Source organism: Linepithema humile, chromosome 1 (assembly GCF_040581485.1).
Source record: "Linepithema humile isolate Giens D197 chromosome 1, Lhum_UNIL_v1.0, whole genome shotgun sequence".
Classification (NCBI taxonomy): Eukaryota; Metazoa; Arthropoda; class Insecta; order Hymenoptera; family Formicidae; genus Linepithema; species Linepithema humile.
In genome coordinates, this window is record NC_090128.1 from 4,591,985 (window position 1) to 4,613,527 (window position 21,543).

Genomic DNA, 21,543 nt, shown 5'->3' on the forward strand with positions numbered 1-21,543 from the left:
CTGAAAATCTTCGCGATATGTCAAGCGTGTGCTTTTTTTTTTTAATACGGATTGGAAATGACTTGAATGGATAGATAAATAAATATGTGACAAAAGAATTTAATGGATCAAGGATCAACTTTAAACACGTAAAGCTGATTATAAATTTCTCATGGTGGTCAAATTTTACGCTGTGTCAAGAAAATCAATGCATCCCGATGAAATAACTCCGTGTTATTTGGCTTTACAAAACATTAGACATAGATCTTCTTATGTAAATGATTCTTGTACTCCAATATTGTTATCATTTCTCCATCTCCTCATCAGCATACGCAGTGTTTCACTACGTTGGAAGGCTTGCTTTACGGTACCTCGAGTTTTTGAATAAACAATGTACATTATTTAAATACAGACTTAATATATGTAAGAGACACGAGTTTCGTTGAAACATTGAAACCCGTGAGTAGTGGTCTAACATATCGCGTATATAAATCTTGGGTTGAGTGTCCTGATTCATCGCTACAGCTAAGTTACAGCCGGACATCCACTCTATGCGTGTAACGCGACGCTCGACGACCGCGAAAAAGGTCGACGTACCGCGCCTTGCGGAAAAATATGAGCTACCTGGCGTGTCGTTCGAGTAACGTTATGGTAGCTATCCTCGAGTACGGTTCTTTGTCCGCGTAACACGTTACGCACTTAGCTGCATTATTTTCCACAGTGCATCGGCCGACTGCGCTTTCAGGTCGACCGTTCGATGACAATCACCCTCTTAAACGACCTCCAAGGTTCTAGCAACACGCGAAAAGGAGATAATAAACTCCACGATGTAAAATTAAAAATCGTAAAAATTTTAAAACTTTTATCAGAGAAAAGAAAATAGATGTTATTTAAATAAGAAATAATATTCAACATGGCACGTACAAACTTTTATATGGTAAAGTTCATTTCGAGATGCATCGATTTTTTTACTACTAAATCTTTTTTTCTAGCATGACATTTCAAAGTCGATATTCTACGGTGAAATTGCTCTATTTTATTCGAGCATAATTGTACGTATTTGAAATTCACTAATCATAATATTTAAATAATAAATATAGAATTTGTAATTGTAACAGTGAAGTTTCTGCCCGAGTCGACAAAAGATCACGATAGCGCGGCCGTAATGTCGAGAACGCTCAGCGCAGTCTGCAATATCTTAACCCGGCGTATGGCCGATCTTACGATCTTCCGCAAGTACACCGTGTACCTATATACACAGTCGGTAAATACAATTCTGGGCGTTTCCAGCTCTTACTCTCGAGAGCGTCTCGAGGCCGACACGACCGCAGGCCCTTTTCTCACGATTCCATGTTGCGAGGCGAAAGCCTTTATGGAAACACGGTTGCGCAAGCGAGATCGCACAAACGCTCGAGTCGCGAGCGAACCAGCCGTCCTACTAAAGCGCGATAGTTACGAAAGGCATCGTAAACTATATTACATCCCCGGAGTATTCAATATGGCATTACAGAAATTACGGGTAAATTGCCTGATATTCGTTTTGGCGTCGCGCCAAGTTCGCCCGTGTCGAAACGAAGTCAGAATACGAGTTGTACAAACCGCTTCGAGCTACAACTCGCGAGAGATACTGCAAATTGTGTTACGGCGTTCGAGGATACTTCGAATTTTGCACCAAGTGGATTATGCCCGTTTTGTGTTTCCATTTCTAGCGAAACAAACAGCGAGACATATCCTTAAAAAGTTATTAATTATTTACTGTATATTAAAATCAATCTAAATCTTATTGTTTTTCTCGTATTGCATCTTGAAAATATTTACTTCTCGAGACTTCACAAGTGACACTTTATGAATAACAATAATGAAGCAAGCAATAATTAAACGTGTCGACAAAATTCACCTTTATTTGCTTCGAAATTTTTTCCACAGTTTCAAAATGTTTGCGCTAAATAATATAATGTTAGGTTTTTTAAATATAATTATTTTTTTCAATGTTTTAAATATAAAAATACTAAACGCGATATATATATGATAGATAGCTTCATATTTTTTAATTTTACAGTTTTTCTTTTTTCCATTATGTTTCTCTCTTCTGCTGTTTATTCATTGTTCGTTGTTATCTGAAGCTTTCTCTGCGTAATACCTCTGATGTTCTTTGCGCAATGTATATCCTAACGGATACCTATTTTATTCTATTTTTTTTCCGTTCCTCTCTCGGATACTTCATCACTATGCCGGCGAGCGTACATAAATTATATTAAAAGGCGTCACGCCCTATCGCGACTTGGTTCCCGGTCTGATTACGAAAGTTTTCAAGCAAATTAATCGCCCCTACCGGCGCGTACTCTCTCTGTCTCTCTCTCTCTCTCTCTCTTTCATGTTTGCGATCCCGTATTCATGTCGGGTAGGTACACGACAACGATCCGGCGTTAACAGCAAGAGACGAAACGGGTCACGTTACCGTGGAAATCGTAACTTCGCTAAATTCGGACCGATGCGAGGCAAAATAGCGAGCGTGAAGAATATCGTGCGATTATAGAAAATATCGCGGATAATAATTTGTGCGCGAATAATACTTCCTGCGAATCGTACGAATATTTTCTCGAATTTAACGCCACGTTCAAATTATCGCTGAACAATTACGCTGTAGAGTAAATTGTTCGAAATTATCACTTAAAATAAGGTCTCACTATCTGATTGCAAAACAAATAGAAATAATAGTATTTGGAACGGAATAACTTACTGTACAGTTGCGCATTCTGGCAGACAACGTGCAATACCTGATTACGCGGTCTTTCTCAAGCGTATCTTCCAATCTTCGTTGCGCGGAGAACAATCATATCCGTTTATACGTCTCGGCTGCACCTATGCGCGAAAGTAATTAAATCTACCATCTGAAAAAAGTACTTTCCCTCGGCTGTAAACATTAAAACAACCGGAAATGAAGTAGCGAGAGTACAATAACCGCTTTGTTCCACCGCGCGCTTTGTTCCTTACTACAATTACTAAGTTACACGGTTACTCTTTCACACCTCGCACTACCGCCGCCGCGAAACGGTATATAGACAAAAGAAGTTGCTTTTTAATTAATGAGAGACCAAAACAACAACGAACAACTCGTCGGGGGCCAGTAGGCGAGTCCAAATCGCAAGGACGTGATCAAAGGAAGACGCGAGTGAAAGGCAGGAGTAATTAGCACGCTAATTAAAGACCGTGTCGCGACGGCTCTCGATCGTAACAAAGATCAATTAAGTAGAACTTGAATGTGGATGTCTGGACAAATATCTTTGTTATATTCTGGCTTTTACATTCCGTTACTCTTTTATCGTTCCTTTTATATCCGTGTATTTTTAAATTCTTCTACATTCAGCAATATTTATTTGAACAATTTAATTAAATTTGAATTTAATTCTGCTTAATTAATTGTAAACTTTATAATCTTTTCCAAATAACATATTGCGTAAAATTTTATCAAGTGTTGCATTTGCTACTTGCGTTTTGCTTTACTTTTCATTCACTCACATTTTAATTTTATCGAAATAATTGATAATAAAAACATTACAATTATTGCATTAAGATAAAAGTTACTGCAGTTGGTACGCTGAGTCAGTTAAAGTATAAAGAATACATATGTGTAACGAAAACCCATGTATGAGAAGATTTACGTGACACAGGTGCCCTACAATTCGCGGCATTAGTCGTCCTACCAGATGCTAATGCGTTTCTCGGATGCGTTCCCTCTCACTGCAGTGAAATCTCGTAAAGTACGCACGAGGCAAAAAAAGGCGCGAGACTGAAATAGGAGAACGTAAATAGATACTGAAAGTCGAAAAAAGGCGAGAGTCTAGAATAATAAAAAAAAGGCTTAAGAAACGGGGGAGAAAGGAGGAAGTTTTCGAACGGAGAAAGAATACAACACACGTGTTGCAGTTAAACTCGACAAACCGGGTCTGCAAAGTTAAAATTCCAAGACACCAAAGTTGCGAGACGATAGCACATTTGGATCAAGACTCGCTTTATATAATTCTTATGTGAGTCACAAACTAAAAATATATCTAACTCATATAAAAAATATTCTGAGAGAAAAAGAAAGAGATCGTACAAATTGTATAAATTTTTATAACAATTCTGTTTAGAAAAGTATTTAAAATTAATTTTTTATTTATAATTTAAAATTTATTAAGAGAGATTATATTCAACTATAATAATCATGGTTTATTACAATCTCAATTTTTTATTTGTGTTAAAAAGTTAAATAAATATAAATATTACAATACAAAGAATGGAAAAATAGTGCAAAAATATAGCTTTTACTGTATAAAAATATAAAGTTTGAGGAAAATATTCTTTATCATGTGTTTTAAATGTCTTCATTACAATGAGAATAGTAAGTTTAACATCGAGAAGTCCTGTGTATACAGAAAGAAAAATGTCTCTCTTTTTCTTGATAATACAACGTATCATCTTTACTGGCCAACCTAATTAACAAAAGCTAGCTAGCTATTCTCTTCAAAGTTTCGACTATCCTGTTTGAAAGTCAGTACTTAACTTGGTCATTTTTTTCTGCTCGGCTATACCCCTTTTACGATGTATTTACTTCGAAAATAATGAGCGGGTTGTACAACGAGCGTGTACAAGCACATCCAAAGAGTCGGTACTCGTTATTCTGTCATTATTTCTTTTCGACATACCTTCCTCTCACTGTGCCTTTCTTCCCGGTCTTTTTTTTAGATCGATTTACGTAAAGACACGTGCGTCGCGTACGTCGGCACAGAAACACGGTTACAAATGAACTCTGCACAAGACAAAAAAAATTACACACAGAGAAAAAAGAAGAAAGCATAAAGAATGTTTTTCCTTCCACGTCTGCCATTGTCCGTAGAAATTTATGATAAAAATAATATCTAAATTAATTTATGATAATGTTTAATTTTAAAACAGTAAAAAAAAATACAAATATTTATTTACAAAATTCAGCGAATCAGCTTTTAATTTTATGCAATTATTTTTGTATAAAAATTTGTACAGAAATTGTCAAATTACAAACAGATATTAGGTTATATCACATTCTGAATTATAGCGATATATCATTAAATAAAATAATTTCACGATAAAAATTTAATTAAAAAATATGTAAATTTTACTAAAATGTTATAAAATCAAATATTAATTATGTATTTGACATAATTTACGGAAATAAAATATGAGAAAATTAACGCATAAATTGTGTATTTAAATATTTCATAACATTAAAATTCTTCGTGAAATATAATCTACCCTGATGAATAATTATATTTCCTAAATTAAATTCACGAAGCAAAAATCGGGGTGGTAGAAATTTGAATTTCAGTGCCGCAGCAAAGTTTATGTCGTTCATTATCATTCCTTATCGACCCAGGAACAATAAAAGTATTAAATTTGATATCGAGCGTCGCGATGGCCGGTTAATCGGGAAGAAAATCCCAAGAGGAAGAAGGATAAGAACTGAGATAATTAAATGCGCGAATCCCGATTCGACGAGCGATCGAGCGACGTCGATAACCAATGGGGGAGCACAATGGCCGCGTTTCCGGTTCCGGAACGCATTAAGCTTGTTATCGCGCTCAGCCAGCTCGATCCGCTTGAATCTACCCGTCATTGTGCATTGATGAGAAACCCCGTACGCGTCGTTCACAAGAGTAGACATCGATTATTTCCAGAAAATCTGCAAGGGAACTTCCAGATTCTGACGATAAATTAAAATACACCGTTGAGAACGTCTATTTTTAAAGAAACAAAATTGAATTTCTTCTTTGTCGGAATAACTGTGAAAGAAATATTTCAGAATAACCCAACACAATAGAGAGGATAAGAGATGCTATCTGTGAGACTCAATGTCGTAGAGTGACAAAGTTAATATCCACCGCAAAAGAAAAGATGCCTAATCCCCACGTTTCGACCGCTCTCTTTCGACCTTTTGCGCGCGTCACCACAGAAAGAAGGCAGCGTCTTCGAGATAATCCAGAAGGATAGAACAAACGTCGACTTTGTCATCCTCTTTGGACTCGGCTTATAAGCGAGCGCGGCATCGTTCTCTTCGGGGATCGAAAGAGAGAATGAAGATAACGAGAATCAAGGTTCCATCGAGAGTGGAAGAGACGCCTCACTTGACTCCTCCCCGAGGAATCCTTCGAGTAGGAACGATTATTCGGAGGAACAGGCATAGGCGTCAATCTGAGTGAGAAAATCTCTTTCGATTTGGCAACGAAACCTGCTTTCATTAATCACACCACTCTCGAAATATTCGGTCTTTAGAAATGCTCGTGTAACAAAAAAAAAATGTATTTCAACTTTAAAAATTCTCGAAAATTAATTTGAGGAAAATAATCTTTATTCGAAAGGCAACATTGTATATATTTGTTATAGTATATCTAAAGTAAAAAAATTTAATATGGAAAATTTTTGGGAAATTTAGAATTAAAAATTATCTCGTCGGAAAGCAAAAATTGGAGACGTCGAGACGAACTTTCGGCGGAAGAACGTCTTCCCCGAAAGGTCTTCTACAGAAACATCTATCGAGCAACTGCCAAAGAAGAGTCCTTTTTAGGAATAGCTATGACGGTTGTGAAATCCGGCGATTGTTGCCAACGTGGGTACCGACCGAAAAGGGCACGATGGTGTCTCGAGTGGCCGACGAGTAGGTACGAGAGGGAAGAATTGAAAGAAGGGTAAAAGGGGGGAGAAAGGGCTGCGCTGGAAAGAAGCGAAAGAGGATGGAATGAAGGAGAAGAGATAGAGAAAAAGAGAGAAGAGATGAAGGTAGGAGACGATAGTGGCGGCGGGTGGAGGGTTCGCATTAAAATTCAAATATCACAGCCAGGGAAGAGCCCTCACTTTGAGGTCCGTAGAGCACAGTGGGCCAATATGAATACATTACAACGTGTTTGCATCCAGCCTCGGGCCGGTAATGCCTTCTATTAGAATCATGCCGCCGCATTTTAATACGCCAGGAGGGCGGGACGAAATGCGGGGGCGGGACGACGGGGGAGGACGGGGCGAGCAAGTTGTTCGGAAACGAAGATATCCGTATAACCGACAACGACTCGTACCTAGCACGGGCCTTAAATGATCCATCAGCGACTAACAATGGTTCTCTCTTTCTCTCTCTCTCTTTCTATGACGTAATCTTCACTAATTTGCGTTATAATAGCATGGCACGGAGCGGCTCAATAGAGATTTTTCACAATTGATACCGGATAGTCAATACTAACATCTTGTCAACCCAGATACACCTTGAATAATACATTTCTAAGGACTGACTGTTCCAGTACTATTTTAAACTAGGTTATATGCAAATATACGTATACGTGTACGCGCATAATGTGTACGTGCATAATGTATTTGATAATTATTGCGTATATATAATGTGCGTATTTGTGCTACAGAATGTCATAAAATTAATTATTTCAAAAATGTCTCTTCGAATAATTTCCATATAAAAAATAAAATTTATTTTGCACCGACAACCAACGATGGCTCTTGAGCCGTTTACATTACATTAGTGATATTAATTAATTCATTTTGAATAGCTATATATTTTTTCTTTATAAAAAAAAATTCCTTTTTTGTACAGACTTTAAAAACTGCTGCGACAACTCGTTTAATTCTCATCGCATTCTCAGCAGAGTACTGTGAAGATAACGTGAACGTTAGTTAAGCACTTTTTAATAATGTTGTCAGTAATAATGAAATAACCGAAGCAGACATCCTTGAAATAGAAAAAAAAAAAAATACCTTCTTGCTCTCACTCACGCGAACACTACGAGCGTAATATGCGTCAATTCTATTCGCAACCAAAATACACAATTATTATGTCGATTCCTAACGAGTAATCATAGGATAATTTCCTCTGGAACTGCAATCAGCAGACGCGACGCAAGGACAATGTTGACTCTACATTATCATTGCACAAGATAATATATTGTGTGCGCATATGCGTCTGGAAATAATTTTTCACGGGTGACTAATGAGATATCATTAGCAGCTCTATTAAATCCACCTACGCAGCTTTGTTTATGTTTTTAATTAGATTGAGAATATGATCGGTCACGTTGCGAACGGCATGGCTGCGACATACCGTTCTTCTGCACCGAAATGCAACTAGCCGACACAATATAAACACATCACGCAATGTACAATTTATCGTCACTCAGAGAGATACGCTACGTGCTTTGCATATGACTCGCTAAAAATGAGTCCCTAGCTGATAATATTCACAGCACTTGTTTAAGCTATGTGAAATATTATATAAAACATATATTCAAAAAATTTAATCAACAAATTATTATATTAATCTCTATTATTTTCCTATTTTTTATAATACAAATATTAATTTTTATTTATGCACTTTTTCAATGTTCTTTCTTTAAGAAAAGATAAAAAGTGACAAAGATTTATTTATTTTTATTTTATTAATAATTAAAATAGAATGAAAAAGCTTTATAAATTTATCTTAATAATTTATGAATAATTTATGAAATCAATATTTGTACCACAGAATCACTACGGACACACTTCTCACAGCTAATTAAGGGATAATCATAATATCCATAATATGTTTGGATTCTGAGAATTCGATAATCTATCTTATTTCTCAAACAAGCTTGCCCACTTATGTACTCGCCTGTTTATCGATCGATACACGATAGCAGCATTTATAATCTATGAAGAACACAATACGCGGCTACCTCGTTATAAATTAATAATTATTCCGGATAGAACTTTGGCGATGTTTTACCGGCGTTTGACTTCCGAGAAAGGAAATGCTCGATGGAAACTTCGACACGATGTTGAATCATTTATCGAACCACGCAGCTTTTAATTTCCATGTTTAATTAAATTCCTAATAATTTAGTTCCTGGAGATCATCCATAAATATCAATCATCCATAAATATCAATCCACAAATATCAATCTTTCATTATGCCCGAGCGATGATATTAAAGAGAAAACAGATCTTATTCTAAATTAAACCGGCAAATACATAATTAATATTTAAATAATCTATTCAAACACATATATCGAAAAGGAAGTAATTTTATATTTTATGTTATTACGATATTATATTTTCCATAATTACATTCTTTTCAAACTACTCACATGTTAAACAAGCACAAGATATTTCTTAATCATCGATGAAGAAATCCACGTACGTAAAGGTGGAAAGGAAAATTCCATGTGCTTATACATGCTCTCATTCTCTTGGCGGTGCCTGCCTATTATTCTTCCACTACATTGTTTTAACGGTAAAACGAGCCGTTCGTCATATTAATTACACTAGAAATGTGCGCTAGCCGAGGTCACCTGTTAACCCTGCAGACTCATCTGATATGAAATCGCGACGCCAGCCATGAGAGAACCGTATGGAACAGATTGAGAGGACAGAATGAGAGGGAAATAGAAGCACAGGGCTTATCTTCCTCGCACGTATGTCATATTATTTTCACAGGTCGCGTAAAATTAGGGGAAAAGTTAATTTCGTCGGCAACCGGGTCATGGAATTAAAAGGTTTACTTGGCCTACGGGTGATCTCGGTTATTGCGGAGCAGCTGGATCACGGAGATCTTTGCGCGTTTTCGTCGTCTGACGAAAATTGTGGATGATTTCCACAATTCGCAGAAACTATGAAACTTTACAAATAATTGTAAAATACCTAAGCGTTTCATTCCCTCTAAATTATTACGCGATATCAAAATGCTTGAATTTAATTACTTAGTGCTTAGTTAATTGCTTCAAACTCCTCAAAAATATCTTGTAAATTGTATCATACATATCGTAATATATTACAAATTTATATATCATGTTAAAGCAATAGAATGTATATAATGGAATTATAAAAAATCATAAATTATAAATTTTTATTATAATACACTGTTCAGATTTTCTACTTTTCTTAGTTAAAAGTAGAAAATCTGAACAGTGTAATATATTACAAATTTATATATCATGTTAAAGCAATAGAATGTATATAATGGAATTATAAAAAATCATAAATTATAAATTTTTATTATAATACACTGTTCAGATTTTCTACTTTTAACTAAGAAAAGCTTCAACTGACTGTTGCGTAGCTTCTATATTTATTTTCCAGTGTTACTTTCCACGATTTCGGAAACAGCGCTCTTTACGCGCGAGTCATACAATAAATCAGAAGCCACGAAACAAAAGTGCGAACCAGCAGCCGGATACGATTGCCGCAAGCAAGGAGTCATTGCCGCCCATCGCGGCTCCTTCTTTCCCGGATTGCTGCCATTCGTCTAGTCTCTTAACAGAACTATAAATCCACGACGTAAATGGAGGGTTTCGATAGTGCGTTCGAGAGTAAATAGATTCATTGTGATGAAAATCCGCGCGACGCAAACTTTGCCCTATAAACGATCGGCCGAGGAAATAAAACGTGCAATTGAATCGGGGCAAAGAGATAGTCAATAAAAAAGACATTCAAAGTTCGCATTACGACAATTCATAGCCTCATACAGATTCACTGAGTATAGCAAGACAAGACAAAAGTCGTATAAAAACTTTAATATGTTACTTTTTCTTCGTAAAAATGTGACATGATAAATGTTGATAAAGCAATAACAATGCTTCATTGATAAGGCAATATAATATTACATAATTTACGATAATTTAGAACATTATGTATGCCATTCATGTTAGCGAGATGCAAAAGAGATACGAGATAACATCGCATAAATTTCACGAATACGAGGATCAAGCCGTGTTATCCTCACAATGTGTTACTTTTTGAAAGATAATAGCAATACATAGCGCAAAAATCTCGGTTATCCAATATTTATTCTGCAACGTATATTGCATATTAAATGTCCGACAATAACGATGCATCATCAGAAGATTCAGCCCGTGTAGAATATGAACGCGCGGTAGCTTTTCGCGGCGTTTTCCTGTATTTTTTGACAGCCTCTCTCGGCCTGTATTTCGCTTTTTCATCGCCACTTCCTTCCACCGTATACTGCCATCGTAATTACGAGCAAACGCGAAAAAGATTGCAGCGTCATCGCGATTAAATCTCACTTCTTTTACTGATTCTTTTCTCGTCGCGTCATATATATATACAGCAGTACAGACCGCGCGTGCAGTCTACAAAACGTAAAAATACCAGTCCGGTGAAAACGTTTTTGCCCGGAATTATTGTGGGACAAAATTGGACCGCGGTTTAATCCGTATTAGTGCGCCATGTCGCAGCTCCAGTCATATTTTAAATGTAAATTTCAAATTCAAGCTAGGATTATAAGCAGAAGCACATAATTTTAGCCTACCTGAAATATCGCGATAACGAGCTCAATTGCGGTGCCGATACCATCCAGTGGAATCATTTTGTTTCTGTAAATGTAATTTCGCTCCACGAGAGAAAAGATTTTTTTATGGAAGATTGATATTTAAGGAAGAAGTGTAAAGTAATTTAATAAATTAATGTCAGCAGCCGCGCGCGAGAAATCGCTCACTTATAAATTATGTTAAAGCATAATTTGTCATAAATTTAAGGCGATTCAAAGCAAAAGATTCAGGACATTATTATTTTTGTTCTTAATAATAATTAAGTATCGTAGAATGATGTCGTCTATGCTATCGAATTTCCCTCTTGATTAAATAAGTCGTTATCGGGACTGTACGGCCGGTAAACTGATTTTCTCGCCTTTTTCAACAGCGACATATCGTGAGAAGTTTCCTCTTTCACCGCGGAGCGAGATTTCTCGCTGAAAGTTTCGCATTTGCGCCGTGCGTTTTTTTTTTTGTTCGCTTCTTTTTACCGTACCAGAGCCGCCGAGGGAAAAGTATGTCCTAATAAGTCGTACGCGACGAGAAAACGCTCGGATCGCGTCTTACTATGAAGAAACACGCCCGACGAATGCCAGCTCCATCGAGAGAGACGATCAGAGATGCCATAAATGGCGTCTAAGGCCGGGTCATTGTCTCCATCAAGCCATCTAGAGCGGAGGTGTTATGCGCTGCTATGCTGCACAAGTGCAATCGTCGTCTGCACGTGCAACATTGCGATGCATCGTGAGGAATTATTAATACATATTTGATGAGACATAAAACGAGACATAAGTTAAACAGTTTAAAAAAATTATAAATTTAACTTTAAACTGTTAACAAAACGATAAATTTTATTTATTTTATTTAGACAAGCATTAGAGCATATAAATTAAAATATTACCAGGTGATTTCAATTAATAATTCTATTCTATAAATCAAAATTCTTAATTATTTTTATCCAATGCTTTTGTCTTATTTTTCAGATAAATCAGAGAAAAATAGAAAGTAATATCTGATAAAAAAATGGATATCGACGATCCAAGATTCAGCTGATACTTTCGGCAACCCTTTATGGCGTAAGATACTTCTCTCGAAGTTCAGATCACCGTGGTTCAATAGGTAAGCCCGTAGCACGAACAAATACAAGTTTCTGAATCCCTCATAAAAGTTGCCCGAGACCCGTTACGCTATGAGGATCTACAGCTAAACAAAACCACCCTTGCAGTGTGCCTCGCGTCCGGTATACGACGGACGTCATAGCCATGCATAAAATCACGAGATACGCGAACGTGACGTAGAATAAATCCATGGAGTTATATTACGCTTCGTAACTCTCGGCATATTACGCGGAAATCGCGTAAAATATCGCAAAAATAAAACTGGGAAACAGCTGCTAAATGTATTTCGTCCTAAATTCAAGATTTTATAATATAATCTAACGATAAACTTTTGAATGCAATTTTCCTGCTTAGAAAATATCGAGAGGCACCACGATAAGCGTTCGATATATTTTCGGTAATGTTATAACAAATCATATTTAAATATGTAGAACTGATTAAATGTGCATCGCACAGCACACTCATTAAGGATATAATAAGAATCATATATAGAGTCATTATAAATTGACTTATAAAAAAATAATTTCATATCTACTGCTTTTTTAACGCTCATATCGAGAACGTTCCTCGCCTTCATCAAAAATAATAATTACGGGAACACGTGTTGTGCAATATATCGCCCCGAGCTTTTCTCTCCTTCTTAATGAAATTTCTTTGGCGAATGATGAATATTCAACGGTGTGAGAAATTCCAATCATTCCTTAGACGCTCGCGGAAACAGCGCAATAAAAAGCGTAATTTTCCGCGGAAACGTGTGTCGGCATACGCGTCGCATCGGTCGATTCGAGCACCGGAAAATCACTACTAGAGATCAACACTTTTTGTACTAAAATAAAAGTACGCCTGTATATGCATATTTTTATAACTTGTTATTTGAAAAATTTTGCTATGAAAAAATTTACATCCAATTTTTATCTAAACTGAAATAAAAAGTAATAAAAAATAAATTTTGAATTCAATTAGTATATAAAAGAATTTGATTTTTATATCATATTATTTAACTGCGTTGATATATCGAACATATAAAATTTACACCTACTTTCGAACTGTAATGAAAAAATGTAAACTACATTGAATCTTGAATCTAATCATTGTAGTATATTGTTGAATTTAATTTTATATCTAAAACCAATATGAACCTTAATTGCGCGCAATTAAAATATTTATTTAAAAAGGAAATTTAGAACACTTTGTTGAATTAATTACAATTGTGATTCGAATTATACATCATAAATATTTGCATCGTATGAAAGGCTGCAAGTGACAACGAAGCCAAATGTCAATTTGGCTTCGTTGAATTTGAAACAAATGATATTTGTCATAATAAATGTCAGAAATAAAGAAAATTTTCCAGCTATTAAAATCATTTTTGATTCTTCAATACATCACAGCATCATTCTCGTTAAAAATGTTCATATTATTATTACGCAAAACTATTATAAACTTATCTTCGCTCGAAACGAATGACAATTCAATTCGACACGAAAAATTCGCCGGTCACCGCGATCAAAGCAAGCGAGGTCTCGCTGCAAGCAAGCTGCAACGGTTGACTTCCTGCGTTCGATTCACGCCTCACGGGCAAACGCATGTCGCGTACGAATTTGCATGCGTACACACACGTACGCGTCGGCGGGTGGCGCGCGCGTGTGCGGACGGGGAATAAATGTATTTACTCAAGGGCAGGGGTACATGGACTCTCACGAGTACATAGAGTGCACGATAGAGAGAAACGAGACAGAAGTGCGGGTGGCGGCGTCGAGGGGGAAGCGAGAGACAGGGCGAACGAGCATAGGCCGAAGGCCGAGGAGTGCCATCCGATATATTGCATTACAGGGCGTCTATCGATTCACTGGAAGCTATCAGCTTTCGTTGCTAGGCGATATCTCGATGATATCTGCACGAGAGCGAGATCAGGAGAGAGAGAAAGGAGAGAAAGAGAGAGAGAGAGAGAGAGAGAGAAGAGGAATAGGAAAGAGAGAGAGAGAGAGATAGGATCTTTCTGTAGTCTATAGTACATCTTTCTTTCCGCTTTTCAAAGGCGCCGAACTGTATCTAGGGATTTCAAGCGATTTTTATCGTGAATCGGCTAATCCATTGGAAAGAAAAAGTATTTTAATGCTAGAATATATGAATCATAACTTTTTCAAACGCGAATATTAACGAGATGTAAAATAGATCTACATTTTTAAATAATTTAATACATTCTCCTGAAATGTTATTTTATTAATTTTGTATAGTATTGTAAAAAATGTTCGATAAAATATCAGAAAATAATCTATAATTCTCATGAATTAATCTATATATGTATTTTCAGTAATAATTCGATGCACTGTTAACATTCTGGAAAACTTATTATTTTATAGTCTGTATAAAAAAGTTAAAATTCGAAAACGAATCTATCTCCCAAAGAAAATGAATAAATTGCTGGAAGCTGGAAAATGCATTCGTGCATTTTAATCACATCTGATTCTTTCTTGTTTTTTTTATATGACCAGAATATAGGTGTTTCGGTATCATGGATAGGATCGTAAGTCGATTTAATGCCACGTCTAACGTATGCCATAAATCATACGCAAAGATATAAACGTTTGCTGTAACGAGCGCAGAAACATTAATCTGCCAGGTTCATGGTGATATACGCGATGGCCAGGTATTTTCGAATAAAATCGATAGTTGCGACGCGCAATTCGTGTCACGCTTCGAAAACAGAAAATCTTGTTGCATTTAGATTAGACGGCTCGTTATGAACATTATGAATATATGTAACAGAAGTAATGAAACCTTACTGGAATATATTATGATTAAACTTTTGATGTAACCTAATTTTCACTTTGTACAAAAGTTATGCATATAAATATATTTATGCAGAATATTTTAGAATTGCAAGCAAATCTCTTTAAATTAATAAAATTCATAAGACAATATATATGTTCCTTAAATGAATTATATGATAAAGAAAGAACGACACGAAATACACAGCAAATTATTTTGAGCTTTTAGGTGCATCGCGGGGTTAAACCGCTTCGCTTTATCCAAACAAACTGTTTCGGTGAATGATATTTCGACACGCGGTATATGGAAAGGATATAACATTTTAACGATGAGATTTGGATCACGAACTGGATTATCATATCCCGTAAAAAGAATTGCGCTGACCATTTCCGCAGTAGCAGAATATCTGGCAACTATATTTGTATGTGTAACACACGTTATCGCACGTAAAAACTTCGATAAACATTCGCGAAGCGTTCGAGTCCGTGTTTGCCACTCTCTACCATTCGCAAATAAACCAGCATGAACACTATCAAACGCGGTGCACGTAAACACGCATGTAATCGTCAGTTCAAATTCTTTTTATCCACCTGTGTTATCGTGTTAACGCGTTATATCAAGCGAAAAAAAGGATCCTGATGCACAATACTGAAGGTTTTTAATTTTGAAAGAAAATTATGTCTAATTAAATTAACAATAATTATCTTTCAATATTAAAAACTTCTAGTATTGTGTTTTAGTTTTAATTTAGTATTGTGATGGATAAAATTATCCTTTGTATTACAATTTGAAAGCAAAATTCATTTGAAGTTAAATAGAGAATAAGATTTTATTATTCATTTTCATTCTCATTTATTCAATTTATTTATTACACATTTATTATTCTTCTCGAAGTTCAATTTCTCAACATTTAATTTTCTTTGATAATTTTTAATTGAGTTGATGCATCAATTTTAAGACAATTGTCATCTCTTTTAATTAGGTTCCCAATGTGAACATAAGAAAAATACAGAAAAATTCTGCGTTATTTCTAAGACTCACTGTGTAAAACCAGTCACGATACTGCAACGCGACCTGTTCACTAAATGCACTCTTATTCGTTTCCTTGTCTAGCTCCCTCGTTCTTTTTCGTTTGTAAGTGAAAAAGAAAGAGAAAACATAAAGCAAATTAGTACTAGGCATAGTCGAAGTCACGTGAAAGTCGAGGTCGTGAAGCCACATATGAATTCAGTTTAATGCACGACACGATGTATATAATTATCTATTCATGCATATCCGTTTCAATGTCTCATGCATATTTTTCCTCTTAAGAATTTCAAAAGAATAAAATGAGTCTCTCCTGTGAAATTACACAATTCTTGCTTTATCACATACTTCGGCGAATTATAATGACACGTTCTAGTTTCTTTAGAAAGAAAATACGTACAGCATTCTAATAAAACATAGAAACTTCTTTACAATAGTATGTTACGCGTACGTTAAAGTGCGAGTCCCGCCTTAAGCAACATCTGTGACGAAAAGCGATGTATGACAATTCATAATTTAGCGCCGGAAATGCCAGTGGGTGAACTTTGACGTTTACAAAGTACGGTATTGCGAGGAAACTTCTCGGTGTCACGGAATATTCTACGCGCCGTGCATAAACGGCGTGAAGCAAACTTTTTTATTTGAAGAATAGGATCGGGACGAGCGAGCGCGATCATAAAATTATCAATTCGCTGCGTCACCTTCAAGCGACAGTCTCGAGGCCGTGTTGCAAACCCGCGCGTGTAATTTACCGGCGAAACGTGAACCCTCTCTCCTTCTCTCCCTCTCTCCCTCTTTTCGTCTCGCCGTCCCTCTTCCAGCTCGTCCTACACGTGTCACGCCAGTTTCAGTTTCCATCGGCGCATAACCGCGTGTGATCCCCGCTAATTGGATGAATGGTTAGTACACCATTAACTTTTGCCACGCTTCGTTCCCTCTCTTTGTACCGCCCATGTATACTCTAGTTCTCCACCCTCCCTCCTTCCCTCACGCCCCGTTTCTATCTTGCTTTTTTAATTTCTGCAGCTATGCGTCTGTCAATGAGTCACTTATCATCCGTTTTTTTTCCCTTTTCGCCCACCGTCAATTTAGAAATTCAATTCCCAACGCAAACGCGTACTTACACATCAGAACTCAGATTCAAAACATATATCGTGAATTGATATCAGAGACTTTGTTTCCTCGAGGCCTTAGAAGTGAATTGATTACATTTGAGTGTAAATATTTTGTATCTATTTATCTTTACTTTTTTTTTTTTCTCTCACTTTGCATTTTATATATATTTTGTATATCATTTATCATCATTTATTTTTTATTATCATCATATCATTTGTATGTTATATATATTGAATTAAAAATATCTATTTCAAATATTAAAATTATGATTAGTAAATGATTAAAAACTGTCATATATTTATACTATTTTTCTAATAATCATAAATTAACTATCAAATAAATTATTGATGATATTTATCACAAATGTGTTGCTATTTATGATGGATTCAATTGTATCGCGTAAATTGTAGATCTTTTGTTGTTAATTAGATACAGCCGTTGTCAGACATGTGATGTAATCAAAAACTCGATAAAAACACGATGTTTCATGGTTTCATGATGTAAGCACTTTTAGAGAATCCTACGTGTCGAGGGGATATCCCAGCTAGTGCGAAGAAACGGATAGAAGAATACTTGAATGTCACACCGGATCCCAGCATTTTTCCCTCTCTTTCTCTCTCTCTCTCTCTCTCTCTCTCTCTCTCTCTCTCTCGCTCTTTACGTAACAGCGTGCGAGCTATGCGCTGGAAATAGGTATCGACAGAATTGCAGGTGCATTGTCCGAATATGAAGCGAAGTATGCGACAGCGTAGAAACTTTCATAAGGAGAACAGAAAGCTTCGAGGAATTTATTGAATATAGAGAAAACATCAAAATCGCGCACTTTCCGTCGAATACGAATTGAAGCTTGCTTTCAGTTTGATTAAAGATCCTTTTTTGCACAATTAAACACTTTCAACGTTAAATATTTTTCCGATTCAATCGAATTTATCTTAAATTTTCTCAATTTAAATCTTCTTGAATTAAAATTCAATTAAACATCTATACGAAATTAAACGAAGACGAAGACTTGGTATTCGTGCTTGAAATTTTATTTTTTTTTAATTTAAATTTAAGTTTCTAATAATGTATCAAGATCCAATTACCACTTCTTGATATCCATAATCTAGAGGAAATTCAGGACTTCTGATATTTTGCATGATTGAAAATTTTAATTATAATAGAGGATAATATTGAACGAAAAATGCTATTTTTCGCAATATCTTAAAGCAACCAGTGTCCACGATGATATGCAAATCGTCGAATAAAATTCTTCGCGCTTCCAATAAAACGGAGATATTCACGGCGAGATATTTCCGCGATGCGCGCAGAAAGATCGCAGCTATGCTGAGTTAAACTGCTGAGTCCGGCGCGAAAGAATCGGTCGGACGCAATAGCTGCATAAAGGAGCAAGAAGCTTGTCCTTGGTATTTTACTGGTCGGGCGAGTAAAATTCCACCGGATGCTGCTAATCCTCGGGAATACCGAAACGGAGCTCACGGATTTTGCGCGAAAGAAGCTTCTGCTTGACTTGTTGGAAAACGGACACGCGACGTCAAGCTGACGCGACAGCCGGAAGGCTTTCTGTTACAATCGAGCAGAATGTCAACGAGAGAAAAAAATCAAGATGCATACTTCGAAAGATTGCAGTCTCGAGAATGCTTCGCTACTTTGCTGTCTTTCGTACAGAGCTTTACCAAGTTTGCAGAGTTTATTTATCGCGCCCGGCGAAGAAGGGTGTCACAACTTAAAGAAATCAATTTTTGGAAAACAAAGTTGTAAAGTTTACTTAGATCCATAGCGGTTAACAGACAAAGTTTCATGCTGGCGTAGTAGAGCGCGTAGCATCTGGAGTTGTCGCGACAAACTCGATGGAAATCTGTAATTTTACTTTTAAATTATTTAATTTCTTTTTCCATTGTAACATTCCTCTTGCCAAGTACGATTTGAAATAAATGATCAGATGTTCAATCAGATTACGATATTGCGATAGATGCGATTATAATATTTATCATTTATGCAATTAATGGTAATCATATTTAATAACTTTTTTACGATAATATAAATAGTAATTTCTTATCGATTTTATCAGACATGTCGATAAAAAATATTTTAGTGTCACGTTTACTCTCGAGATATAATTATTCGATTGACCTCAGCAAATGAGGAATAATATTTCGCATAATGAATTACTCGGATTACCTCGTGGATTTACCTCATAAGCGTTACATCATAGAATTCGATACGAAAACAGAGATAAATTTATCGCGAGCGTGGAACTCGTAATAATTCTTCCTGGAAAATAATTCTGCACGATAACCCATGAAGGTCTTGATATCCGTTAAGCCACGATTTTTCCGGTCAATGCATGAATCGGCTGAGTTATGTAAAACCACAAGGCGCGAACAAAGCGATTCGTGACGAGAAAAAACACGAAAAGTGTCGGAGTTCTTTAAAACTGTGTTTTTCAGCCGCTCGATATTAACACTTACATTTAAGCAGATACGTCTATTGAAGCCAGCATGTTTTTTCAAAATATATTTTTGCATATGTTTCTATACTTTAGATAAGGCCCTTCTAATAATATTTGTGTAGAAAAATAGAAAAATAACGACAACAGAAAATGTTAGAAAGCGTGAGTTATGATCCATTTAACTGGAATTGTGGATAAAATTTCGTAATAGCCACGATAATTCTTTACAAATAAAATTTCAAAGAATACGAAACATATCATTTTAAGCTGTTATTCGTCTAAAGCACACTTTTTTAATAGCTGCAATAACTCTTTATTGTGGCTATCGACAAAAATATGCTTTAGACAAATAACAGCTTAAAATTATATCTTTCGCATTTTATCAAAATGTTATGGTACGATATTTTAAAATATCAAGTTATAGTATTATGCAAAATTGTTTGCTTTCTCCGCTCTTATCGAAGATCTAATATATAAAATAATAATCAATGGAATTTTCGAAAAAATCATCTCTGAATTTTCACATTTTTTTTCTTACGTTCAGCATTACGGTACTTTTTAAACGATTCGACGATCAATATTTTTAGTTCACAAACGAGATGCGAGAAGAAACGTTTACGACCTTGAAACAGGACAGGTGATAAAACGTTAGTTCGCTCCACTTTTCGTCGAAAAACACGCAACTATTAACTGAAACGAAAGGTTTGGCCTATCGCCGCGAAACTTTCTAACTGCATGCGAATGAAACGATAAAAAGAATTTGCCGACTGCGAATAAATCGATGAAGTCTCGTAACGTAACTTTTCGCGTTAACATTAAGCGGAACGATCGAGAAAGTTGAAAAAGCACGGCCTAAATAAACAGACTAGAATACTATCTCAAAATGTTATGCAGGAATTATCAGATCTTTTAATTTTTTCAGTTAAAAACTTAATTTTTTTTATTTTTAAATCTTGCAATAAAAAACAATCATCATTAAAAAATAACATGTGCTCAATTATACTATCATTGAGAAAAAAAACAAACTGCTTGCTGTTATTGATTCAAAATAAACCGGCGATTCATATATGTATATATTCACAACACGCATTCTCTCGTTTTGCATGGGCGGTATCTGACTTCTTGTACTTGGTACAAATTAGAAGGTGAGGTCATTGAGAAATATGACACAAACATATCCGGATAATACAAAAAAGTGATAAATAATCGATAATGGATACAAGAATTTTATTCAGCACTTCTGCTGCATCTCAAACCAATAATTTATAAAATTTATGTAACAGCATGTGTGTGTGTGTGTGTGTGTGTGTGTGTGTGTGTGTGTGTGTGTGTGTGTGTGTGTGTGTGTGAAAAAACCTTTATAAACATCAAGAACATCTAGAATAGAATAGAATATTTATGAAAATAATATGAAAAAACATTCGACAAAACGATTAATGTCTAGCATACTGCTACTTTACTGCAATCAAGATTTAATATAAAAACACTGTAATTGGTGTGGCGTGTTATCTTCTTATACAGAATATTCTTTGAAAATTATTTTTCTTGAAAGAGAATCGATATATCAAAGTTGTAAAAAATTGTAAAAAACATCAATAATAATTACAAAAGTATTTATGACGTACAAATTAATGGATTTTTTCTACATTTTTTTCAAAATAAGTAAATATTATTCAAGAAATAATTGTTTACGTGCTATTTAATTAATTTGTATAAGTATAAGTAATATTAGCTTGAGCAAATATTTATCCGCTAAATATATTTT

The 21,543-nt window shown here is 35.5% G+C and overlaps 1 protein-coding gene across 3 annotated transcripts in view; it reads right to left on the reverse strand.

Moving 5' to 3' along the window:
• The window catches only part of alpha-Man-IIb (alpha-Mannosidase class II b), a 134,643-nt gene that overhangs the window by 111,236 nt on the left and 1,864 nt on the right, over positions 1-21,543 (reverse strand). The window lies entirely within an intron of this gene.